This window comes from Lissotriton vulgaris, unplaced genomic scaffold (assembly GCF_964263255.1).
Source record: "Lissotriton vulgaris unplaced genomic scaffold, aLisVul1.2 SCAFFOLD_2128, whole genome shotgun sequence".
NCBI lineage: Eukaryota > Metazoa > Chordata > Amphibia > Caudata > Salamandridae > Lissotriton > Lissotriton vulgaris.
The window spans coordinates 222,007-234,258 of NW_028251870.1; the positions used below are offsets into that span (position 1 = coordinate 222,007).

Sequence of the window (12,252 nt, forward strand, 5' to 3'; positions counted from 1 at the left end):
CTGAACTGTAGTCCTTTACTGCGCTCCGTGCTGTCGGGGCCTCTGCAGTTGTTTATCCATCAGGCCCTCTTTAACCCTCGCTCCGCAGCGGAAGGCGAGTCCGTCTTCAGCGCATGCGCACCTAATCCAATGCCTCTTCAGCCCGCGCCGTGGGAAGCAGTGTCTGTCCTTGGCGCATGCGCAGTTGTTTATCCACAGGTCTTTTACCCCGACCCACAACAGAGAGCACAGCACCCACATGAAACCCCAGGTGAAGTAATTTATTTATTTTATGCATTCTTATAAAGCGCGGACTTTACCCAAAGGTGTCACAGCACCGTACAATAGAACCAGTGACGTTACATGAGAGAACTGTTACAGGATGGAACAAATACACATAGCAGGCCATAGGATCAAAACAACGCAGGCAAAAGGAACACAATCTCAAGCACAGCAAGCACAGACTGTACTAGAACGTAGAAAGTGGGAGGACTCTGGTTGGGAAGACTTGCTAGCCGCAGCCAGGGCAGGAGATCAATCACTTTTTTGGGGGATTGTTGCAAACTTCAATAAGTCCAGCAAGCCAGCCCAGGACTACCATCTAGATCCTAAAACATGGTTCAGACGCTTTGCACATTTATATGCATGCCCGGGTTCCCCTTCAAGCGAGAACTTATGCATAATTAAAGACCTGACAATGTCCAAGGAGTTTGAACCACTGTATTTTAGTATCTTAGATACTAAGTAGGCTATAGCCGCCATTAAGCCGTCCAAAGCGCCAGGCCCAGATAACATCCCAGGAGACCTCTTTAGACATGACCTAGAGGTATGGGCACCGTATATCAACTTACTGTGCAATGCAATTAGCAGAGGGAAGCCTATCCCTATATCATGGAAGGGCGCGGAGATCGTCCCTATATACAAAAAGGGCAGTAGGGACGATCCCGCTAATTATAGACCTATCAGCTTCATAGACATTGCCCAAAAGGTCTATTCAAAGCAGATACTGGACAGGCTAAACAACTGGCTAGTTGACAACAACATATTATCCCCATGCCAGGCAGGGTTCTGAAAAAGAATCAGTACCATAGATCAGGTGTTCAGGCTGCTAACCATAGCCTGGAAGTATACTCTGCTTTTGATTCAATTCTAAGAGATCTGCTGTGGATAAATCAAGGGGTCCCAAAAAACGTACTGGTGCAACTCATAAAATTACATGAAGATAATTTTGCAAAAGTGCGCTGGGGTATGGGCGGGGAGTTGACAGAGGAGATACCGGTGAGGAGAGGGTCCGCCAGGGCTGTGTCCTGGCACCTACCCTGTTTCTCCTCTATGTTAATGATATGGCGGATTTCCTATTGGACACAAACCAAGATTTTCCAAAGTTAGGTGGCTCTCATGTATGTGCTCTGACATTTGCGGATGATACCATCCTCCTCTCACAGACCCCAATGGGACTGCAAAATCTTCTGAATAAGTTGGTGGTGTACTGTAAACAAAACGGATTGGAAATAAACCCATCAAAAGTAAAATACATGTCCATCAGGCCGCACAAAAGTTTTAAGAAAAAGATGATGCTGAATGGCGTAGCGATAGAGAGGGTTCACTTAGGGGTGACCCTAGATTCTAAGCTCTCATGGTGCCCGCATGTCAGAAAATCTGGGACCATTTTAATGCAAAATTCAGTGCCCATCTTGAAAAAGCTCCATGGTACCAAGTCCATCACCCTAGCATTGGAGGTATATGAATCTAGGGCCCAAATCGCTGCTCTCTATGGCTCGGAGCTGTGGGGCGGAGAGCAAATCTTCACCTTAACCGGTGGAGAAAACAGGGTTTTAAGAGCGATGGTCCCCCTCCCCCAAAATACACCGGTGATCCCCTACATGTACAATCTGGGGTTAAAACGCATCGAGCATAGGGCTGTGTGGATGAATTTGTCATATTGGTTTAGGTTATGGGCCACTGATGAACTCCATATCTACAGGCAGGCACTAAGTTAACTTATCGCACTAGATACCCATGTTACTTTCCCATGGCTTGCTAATATACGTAGATGGCTTTTGACCTTGGGGCTTAGTGAGTTTCGGCACCACCCAGAAAGGTTGACTGCAGAATCAAAAAGGGAACTCAGGAGGGTCTATTGGAACTTCACTGTGCACAAAGTTTTACAAAATTGTGGAGTTGGCTTACTCACAAACAATATTCTGATGGTTAAACCAACACCCCGCTTTGAGGCATTTTTAGACCAAATCGAACCCCAATTGGCGAAAATATTGCACTTGAAATTCAGGTTTGGGACCCTCCGTGTTAAGTCCTTTACAACCAAATGGGAAAATTGCCGAAAAGGGGGGGAAGATAGTGAGTGTAAAATGTGCCAGCTGGGTATGCAGGAAAATATAGCACATGTTTTGTTCTTCTGCACCACTTACCTGAGAGCTAGACAAAAATGGATTGTACCTTTGGGCAGGAATATGGGTGTCAGAAGATATAATGATATGTTACGCATTTTAAAAACAGATAACACCCAGCTTACTGTATTTGGAGTTTTTAGATTTTTATTGGCTATCAACGATATAAGAATGAAGAAGGGTTTGAAATTTTAACTAGGATTCTGCAATAGAGGATAACAGAACATTAATTGAGTATTGCAGGACTGAATCGCCAAAACGTTTTATTGTATATAGTATTTAATATTTTATAATGTATTTTGTTTGTAGTAGTTCTTATTATTTCCTTTTTTAATTGTTATTGTGATGAACATATAAGGGGCACAAGTACCTTTGGGAATACAACTATGATACATATGCACTGTACTTTACTATTTTAATTGTCTATTGCACCGAGAACCTATTGGCCATGTTATTTGCACTGATTCTACTAACTGCACCATATCTTGGAATTGCGTATTTGCACAAATGTAATGATACCCAAAAATCTGAAATTTACTTTCTCAAGGATTATGGCATTGGACGGAAATGATGTATCTATAAATATTGCATTGTTTTTTCTTTTATGATTCCACGAATCGAATAAAGATGTTTTGAATGAAATAGATAGCAATATCCAATCCATAATGTAGCAAAATACAGTAAACCTAGGTAAAGTGCATATCGTGAATAGTACTATACGAATGACTTCATAGATCGCACATAGATTTCCGTGCACCCGTAGCTACTCTCAAAAAGGTGCCAATGCTCAAGATCAATTCAACATTGTCCAATTTAAATTTGCAGTCAAGAGCGTCTGATAAATTAATAGGTGACAATTTTTTAAAATACCGAATTAGAAACCATAGTGCATATTTCATATAGTATCTACTAAAGAATAAAAAGTGTAAAAGTGAGTGTTTGACCGCTGTGACCATCACATGGACATGGCAGGGAGTCACTTTTTGCTTTATAGCTATAGGGAAAACAAAGCAAATATCTTACTGTCCCAGCTCTTAGACGGAATAGGTGGCCTCTCTCCCATTGGGACATGGGTAGTGCAATATAACTTGGTAGACAATGCTCGGGGTACGCAATGGATATACATTTTGCAACAGTTTGTTTGTTCAATTCCCTTTCTAGTCTTTCCGCGTTATGAAGTGCGTACAATGCTGTCTTTAAAACTTTTTTGTCCATTGTTACAGGTGTGTTTGAATTGGCAAACAAGTCTACCAAGGTTAACGCTTTTCAGACTCTTGACTACCCCAGGAAGCCATGGAATATCCATCCCTTTCTCACAGCGAAGACTATCATCCATTATGTCCCTTTGTTAGAGAAGCCTCGGGATTCTTCATTATGGATACCCAAAATAGTGTGGGGCGGGCCCTTATGATGTCTTCAATGTATCCTAATTTCAGTTCGCCTTGACATATGTACAGAGGGGTGGAGATTGGAGGGCCAAGAGTTTTCTACAAAATCTATTTTCCTCTGATTGGACGCAAGAGCATTTGGCAACACTCATACCTTGCCCCATAGGTAGCTATTGGTACACTCTGGATCTTAAAAATCTTTAAAAAGGCTGGAATTGTTCTCACTCTTTTAGGGCGGAGGAGACTGAGGATTGAGTTAAAATCCCTCGAGAACTTACTTTTACAATATGCCAAGTGTTCACACCAGGTGCCGTTCGCAGCGAAGACCATTCCCAGATAAGGTAAAGTAGCAGTGCAAGTTAATTTTTGGTCGCCCACAGAGATAAAATTTAAAGGACATTTCCTTGGCCCACAAGGCATTATAAAAGATTTCTTAAAATTCGTGCATAAATCTAAGCCGGACATAAAATCTGTGAAACCTCGAACTAAAGTGTGTAGTGCATTTGGTGTGCGACCAATAAAACCACATCATCTGTGTATATAAGCAATGGGAGAGGTTTGCCTTGAATTCCGGGAATATCATTAGTTAGTGTGATCAGTGATTTATGTAAATTGTTTATATATATATGGGGCCAGAACACACCCCTGTGTGACCACTCTGTCTACACTGATGTAATTGGAAACTTCTCCCCCACCAACAATCCTGACCCGCGCTTTCAGGTCCATATGGAGATAGGCCAAAAAATGAACAAGGGTCTCATCCAGTCCATATTCTAAAAGGATGGACCATAGACGGGACCTATTGACAAAATCGAAAGCTGAGGACAGGTCCATAAAATCTAAGTAAAGTGGTGAGTGCTGTGCAATAGTGTACTTCCCTATCATCAAATTAAGATTAGGGCTTTGCTCGTTTGTGCCAACTTTACCCCTGAAACCTAGTTGACATTGTTCTAAAATCTGATTGTCCTCTGTCCAGGTTAAAATGTTTGTTTATAAAACTCTGCCTAAAATGTTAAGGGTGTTATCTATGAGGGAGATCGGTCTACAGCAACAAGGTTGTGTGCAATCGCCCTTTTTAAAAATGGGAACGATTGTGCTAGTAGACCATGTCTTAGGCAGTGGGGCATTGGTTAGAATATTAAAAATATTTGACAACAGTGGGGCCCAAAAATCTGGTTTATATTTAATAAGATCGATGGGCAACCCATCAGGGCCTGGAGGTTTTTTGCCCCCACTCTGACAGACAGCCTCCTCAACCTCGTTTATTGATAATGAGACTCAAGGTGGCACCCAGGTAATAAAAGGGTCGGATTAAAAAGCAGGCTCTTGGTAAATAGTGGAAAAGTGACTTTCCCAGGTAGTGCTCATTATGTTGCAGCTGATGGGAGTTAACGGTTGTCCCATTGATCTTAACTCTTTAATGGTAGTCCAAAATATATTCCCATTATTTAAGCTGGCAACATTAATGAGCGCATACCAGTGCTCACCTAATAACTGTTCCTTCCTATTAGCAATAGCCTGCTTATATGTCAACCGTAAGGACTTGACCAAATCATTTCACCTAGGGCTTTGAGATAGGGCCTTGCAGAGCTTCCTGTTGACAATTGAGCACTCCTGATTGAACCATCTAGGTTCACGCAGTACTGTACAAAAGAGTTTAGACAGCGAGGATTTAATGGCTCCACTGAGTTTGGTAAAGGCGCTGATAGCCACTGGGTGTGCAACAGGGCCTCTAAACAGATGTTAATAAGATTCATGTTTCCACTAACCAGTTTAGAGTACAATCGTTTGCATAGGGGGATACGTGGGTTGTGGAAATAGTACACTCAGTTACTGGCAGGGCATGAGGTAACCTAATATCAGGATCAGTATTTTCCCCAAAAGTTGATAGTCAGTCTTGGGTCTCTAATCCAGATAAGGCCTGGAACCTATTAGAGGTAGTAATTCAAGAGTAATTGTTGGTGAAAGGAGCATGACTTGGTTTGTAGAAATAACCAAGGGGTAGTGCGCTTATGTTAGTGCTATTAGGTGTTATGAATTCGCAACACCTTAGTAGGTGTCTCGCCAAAGAAGGTCTGCGAAAGTTAATTAGAATACTTTACCTTTCGATATTTTTTGTAGATGCACTGACTCACCCAACCCTGCGTGCCATAATAATATCCTATATTTCGGATATTTGGAGGCTTCTATGCCTTGATAGCCCGGCCGCACATTTATCGCGTAGCTGGTCCCATGACTCATACTGATCCCTCTTTAAAGTAGGTACTCCTGCCAGTACCAACACATAAGGGCAAGCAGCGGGCGGCAGACTCAGACATCCTGATTAGCCATTCATACTTGGGGCGGCAGGAACATTAATGCACAAGGTACTAGACAACCTGTTCTGATTCGAGCTCCTGGGCCTGTTTAACCTATTAGCAACATCCCTGGTGGGGTTGGTATTTGAAATGGTTATTGGTATAGGGGGACCCGTTTCTATCTATAGGCAATTGAGGCAGCCCCTGGATTGATCGTATATTGGGTGAAGGGTGATTGCGGGAGCAGTAACTCTGGCGGTTTGCAACACAATTTCGGCATCAAAAATAGTCATACCAACACCTACACTATCGATGGCCCTGCTCCCATCAACCTCTTTGATTTCGGCCACCTTTTCCCCCACTGTCCCCTTAAAACGTTTGACTACTAAAATAGCCACCAGCCTTCTTATCCAGGGGAGATGAAAAGAACAGCTGGGGAAAGAGTTATGACCTCATTCTATGCCAATCTTTGCAGAGGAGCTGTGTCTCCTGGAGGAGGCACACATTTGCCTCCATGTTATCCAGGTAGGAAAGGATGGACCTCCTTTTATTGGGATTGTTGAGACCTCTCTCATTGAGAGTGAGAATTTTCAGTGTGGGCTGGGAAATAGCGTGCCATAGTGAGTGCACCAGCATTTGCCTGTATTTGGGTCCCTGTGATCCCTCTTACCACTGAGCTCCCAACATCTGCCAGGCCTCCATTGCCCTGTGATCCTCTCTTCAACGCCTTTAACCTGCATACCAGTTCTCCACCCTCCCCTCCCTAACCCAAACTTAGAAACCCATTAACCTCAAATTGTCCAGGGCCCGCCATTCGTACGTGCGCGTCCTTGGAAGTCGGAATAGTTGTGAATGTGTGTGGCCTCTACACTCCCCGTGTCTCTACGCTCCCCGCAGACTTCTTCACTGCCCACCAAGCCTTGCAAATGTCACTTATCTGTCCCTCAGTCGTTCACGGTGTCATCATGGGGGAATGTCTCCTTCGACAATGTCTTCAGCACTGCCAGTCTTTCTTGTGCCATGGTCTTGGGGTCCGGTCTCCTTGCTCGCTCTGTGCTTCGCCTCCTGTAGACCTTATGCCAATTTTCTCGAAGAGTTTTAATCTGTGGGCCCTCTGTCTCCTCCTGGATTGGATTCTCGATGCCCAGCACCTGGCAAGTGTCCTGCATGGATCTGAGCTGGAGGAGTTTGCCCTGCCATATGAAAATCAGCCGGAAAGGATGACCCAAAGAATACGGTATTTCTTGATTTCGAAGACGCGTGGTTGCCACTCGAAACACCCAACACCTTTGAAGGGTTTCGTCATAAATGGAGCGCACACCGCTAGCCCCTCCTCCGGATCGCCCCTCGGGACTCTGGTACTTGCAGTTCTTCAGTGGATCACCCAGGTGGGTGCAAGTCGGTACTTTTAGGACTGATGAATCTCTAGACCCGATACATGTCCCGGGTTTTAGGATATCGCCCGAGACATGTCTCGGGTTTCGGGATGACTTCCCTCATCAGTAGAGAAAGATTGTTTAGGGGTGGAAGAGAAGGCCGCCACACAACAGTCAAAGGCTTCGATGCCAGAACCGGCACGCAGGTGCGTCTTCCAAGAGCCCGTCGGCCCAAAGCTCAAGGGAGCCGTATTGTGTTTCGTCATAAATGGAGCGCACACCGCTAGCCCCTCCTCCGGATCGCCCCTCGGGACTCTGGTACTTGCAGGTCTTCAGTGGATCACCCAGGTGGGTGCAAGTCGGTACTTTTAGGACTGATGAATCTCTAGACCCGATACATGTCCCGGGTTTTAGGATATCGCCCGAGACATGTCTCGGGTTTCGGGATGACTTCCCTCATCAGTAGAGAAAGATTGTTTATGGGTGGAAGAGAAGGCCGCCACACAACAGTCAAAGGCTTCGATGCCAGAACCGGCACGCAGGTGCGTCTTCCAAGAGCCCGTCGGCCCAAAGCTCAAGGGAGCCGTATTGTGTTTCGTCATAAATGGAGCGCACACCGCTAGCCCCTCCTCCGGATCGCCCCTCGGGACTCTGGTACTTGCAGTTCTTCAGTGGATCACCCAGGTGGGTGCAAGTCGGTACTTTTAGGACCGATGAATCTCTAGACCCGATACATGTCCCGGGTTTTAGGATATCGCCCGAGACATGTCTCGGGTTTCGGGATGACTTCCCTCATCAGTAGAGAAAGATTGTTTAGGGGTGGAAGAGAAGGCCACCACACAACAGTCAAAGGCTTCGATGCCAGAACCGGCACGCAGGTGCGTCTTCCAAGAGCCCGTCGGCCCAAAGCTCAGGGGAGCCGTATTGTGTTTCGTCATAAATGGAGCGCACACCGCTAGCCCCTCCTCCGGATCGCCCCTCGGGACTCTGGTACTTGCAGTTCTTCAGTGGATCACCCAGGTGGGTGCAAGTCGGTACTTTTAGGACCGATGAATCTCTAGACCCGATACATGTCCCGGGTTTTAGGATATCGCCCGAGACATGTCTCGGGTTTCGGGATGACTTCCCTCATCAGTAGAGAAAGATTGTTTAGGGGTGGAAGAGAAGGCCACCACACAACAGTCAAAGGCTTCGATGCCAGAACCGGCACGCAGGTGCGTCTTCCAAGAGCCCGTCGGCCCAAAGCTCAGGGGAGCCGTATTGTGTTTCGTCATAAATGGAGCGCACACCGCTAGCCCCTCCTCCGGATCGCCCCTCGGGACTCTGGTACTTGCAGTTCTTCAGTGGATCACCCAGGTGGGTGCAAGTCGGTACTTTTAGGACTGATGAATCTCTAGACCCGATACATGTCCCGGGTTTTAGGATATCGCCCGAGACATGTCTCGGGTTTCGGGATGACTTCCCTCATCAGTAGAGAAAGATTGTTTATGGGTGGAAGAGAAGGCCGCCACACAACAGTCAAAGGCTTCGATGCCAGAACCGGCACGCAGGTGCGTCTTCCAAGAGCCCGTCGGCCCAAAGCTCAAGGGAGCCGTATTGTGTTTCGTCATAAATGGAGCGCACACCGCTAGCCCCTCCTCCGGATCGCCCCTCGGGACTCTGGTACTTGCAGTTCTTCAGTGGATCACCCAGGTGGGTGCAAGTCGGTACTTTTAGGACCGATGAATCTCTAGACCCGATACATGTCCCGGGTTTTAGGATATCGCCCGAGACATGTCTCGGGTTTCGGGATGACGTCCCTCATCAGTAGAGAAAGATTGTTTAGGGGTGGAAGAGAAGGCCACCACACAACAGTCAAAGGCTTCGATGCCAGAACCGGCACGCAGGTGCGTCTTCCAAGAGCCCGTCGGCCCAAAGCTCAAGGGAGCCGTATTATGTTTCGTCATAAATGGAGCGCACACCGCTAGCCCCTCCTCCGGATCGCCCCTCGGGACTCTGGTACTTGCAGTTCTTCAGTGGATCACCCAGGTGGGTGCAAGTCGGTACTTTTAGGACCGATGAATCTCTAGACCCGATACATGTCCCGGGTTTTAGGATATCGCCCGAGACATGTCTCGGATTTCGGGATGACTTTCCTCATCAGTAGAGAAAGATTGTTTAGGGGTGGAAGAGAAGGCCGCCACACAACAGTCAAAGGCTTCGATGCCAGAACCGGCACGCAGGTGCGTCTTCCAAGAGCCCGTCGGCCCAAAGCTCAAGGGAGCCGCATTGTGTTTCGTCATAAATGGAGCGCCCACCGCTAGCCCCTCCTCCGGATCGCCCCTCGGGACTCTGGTACTTGCAGTTCTTCAGTGGATCACCCAGGTGGGTGCAAGTCGGTACTTTTAGGACCGATGAATCTCTAGACCCGATACATGTCCCGGGTTTTAGGATATCGCCCGAGACATGTCTCGGGTTTCGGGATGACTTCCCTCATCAGTAGAGAAAGATTGTTTAGGGGTGGAAGAGAAGGCCACCACACAATAGTCAAAGGCTTCGATGCCAGAACCGGCACGCAGGTGCGTCTTCCAAGAGCCCGTCGGCCCAAAGCTCAGGGGAGCCGTATTGTGTTTCGTCATAAATGGAGCGCACACCGCTAGCCCCTCCTCCGGATTGCCCCTCGGGACTCTGGTACTTGCAGTTCTTCAGTGGATCACCCAGGTGGGTGCAAGTCGGTACTTTTAGGACTGATGAATCTCTAGACCCGATACATGTCCCGGGTTTTAGGATATCGCCCGAGACATGTCTCGGGTTTCGGGATGACTTTCCTCATCAGTAGAGAAAGATTGTTTAGGGGTGGAAGAGAAGGCCGCCACACAACAGTCAAAGGCTTCGATGCCAGAACCGGCACGCAGGTGCGTCTTCCAAGAGCCCGTCGGCCCAAAGCTCAAGGGAGCCGCATTGTGTTTCGTCATAAATGGAGCGCACACCGCTAGCCCCTCCTCCGGATCGCCCCTCGGGACTCTGGTACTTGCAGTTCTTCAGTGGATCACCCAGGTGGGTGCAAGTCGGTACTTTTAGGACTGATGAATCTCTAGACCCGATACATGTCCTGGGTTTTAGGATATCGCCCGAGACATGTCTCGGGTTTCGGGATGACTTCCGTTATCAGTAGAGAAAGATTGTTTAGGGGTGGAAGAGAAGGCCGCCACACAACAGTCAAAGGCTTTGATGCCAGAACCGGCACGCAGGTGCGTCTTCCAAGAGCCTGTCGGCCCAAAGCTCAAGGGAGCCGTATTGTGTTTCGTCATAAATGGAGCGCACACCGCTAGCCCCTCCTCCGGATCGCCCCTCGGGACTCTGGTACTTGCAGTTCTTCAGTGGATCACCCAGGTGGGTGCAAGTCGGTACTTTTAGGACTGATGAATCTCTAGACCCGATACATGTCCCGGGTTTTAGGATATCACCCGAGACACTTTTGAAGGGTTATTAGAGCCAGGTCCTGGTACAAAGCTATGGAGTGGTCCTGATATCTTAGTGGTTGCTTGTCCCTGGCAGGAGGTAGTGTACACTCTTTTAGTTGAACGTCTGGAAAGTAAGCCAAAATATCTGGTGGGGGCGCCCAGTATGCTCCTGAAGAGACCCTGCAGGTATTGTGTGATGTCTGGCCCTTCTTCTTTAGGTGCAACTCCCTTAACGTGGATGTTGTTTCGCCAAGACCGATCCTCCAGGTCTTCTGTGTGTGCCTGGAGATCGATCTCTTTCCCAAATAAAGTTTCCCTGTGATGTGTCTCCACTCTGGTAGGTCAATGCCTTTCTTCTGCAAAGCGCCTTGAGACCTCTTTTGGTGATAAGTGCACTATATAAAAGCATTTGACATTTGACATTTGACAAACACACCCAGGGGTTTTATCTCTTCCGTTGACATGAGCTGCAATAAAAGTTTCTTTGTTGTTGCAAAAAAATATGAACGGCCAACGAGCCTCTGTAGGTCAAAGAATGGAAGGGCTGGGTAACTGTCAGTCATCTCACTGCTAAGCAGAGCAGTGTCATGCTTTATCCTCCATCAGGCCTCTGATTTTGACCAACATCGCGTAGAACACTGGGACTTTAGAGACCATCCTTTTAATGAGATAAACAAAACTAAAAGTCCCATAAGCAATAGTGGTGGAAGGTGTCACGCATGACCTGGGACAACATCCGATTCAGCACATCCAGTTCCATTTTTTAAGTATTTGACACAATATTGAATTTATAATCTTTGTTTTTTATGGTCATGAGTCACCAGAATACTAAAAATGTGTCTTTTATTTTCAAGGTCAATTAAGTAATGGTCACCAGCTTGGAACCTCTGTTAATTCTTCAGTATTTGTCATTGATCTCCATGTGTGGCTGATTTGGGTCTGCCCCCTGCATCATTCCCGATAACTCGCACAGGTAAGGAGCTTGTAGCAGCAACATGATAACCCCATTCTCATCTGTAAGAAGTGCGCTCCGAGGCAGGTATTGGATCATTTTTGTGAAACAAGCAAGCACCAATATCTGCTATGTACATTTGTTAAAATAAAACACAATCAAATCACAGTATACTGTTCCGGAGGTTCAGTCCCAGAAACATTATCTGTAACTGAACGCAGACACCCTAGGAAGCATGTGCTTTTAAGACAAGTTGCGTTCACTCACCTGAAAGTGACATGCTTCATCATTGGGCTATACTCCTCACCAGGCCGGCGCTACAATGCCTGGTGGGCACCACAAGAGGGCACTTTGTCGGAGATATTTTATTAAGTACGCCGGATGAGCATAGTAGGACAGAGGATGCTGT

General features: G+C 46.9%; 1 protein-coding gene across 3 annotated transcripts in view; it reads left to right on the forward strand.

Moving 5' to 3' along the window:
* LOC147662741 (uncharacterized) overlaps window positions 1-12,252 on the forward strand; it is a 163,471-nt gene that overhangs the window by 100,837 nt on the left and 50,382 nt on the right. For 2 of the 3 annotated variants that reach the window (XM_086950931.1, XM_086950933.1), the window contains exons 1-2: window positions 208-250; window positions 11,746-11,864. The gene's annotated coding sequence lies outside the window, so the exon portion shown is untranslated. Of the gene's footprint in view, window positions 1-207; window positions 251-11,745; window positions 11,865-12,252 lie in introns of those variants that run through there. The other variant, XM_086950932.1, reaches the window with a different exon arrangement.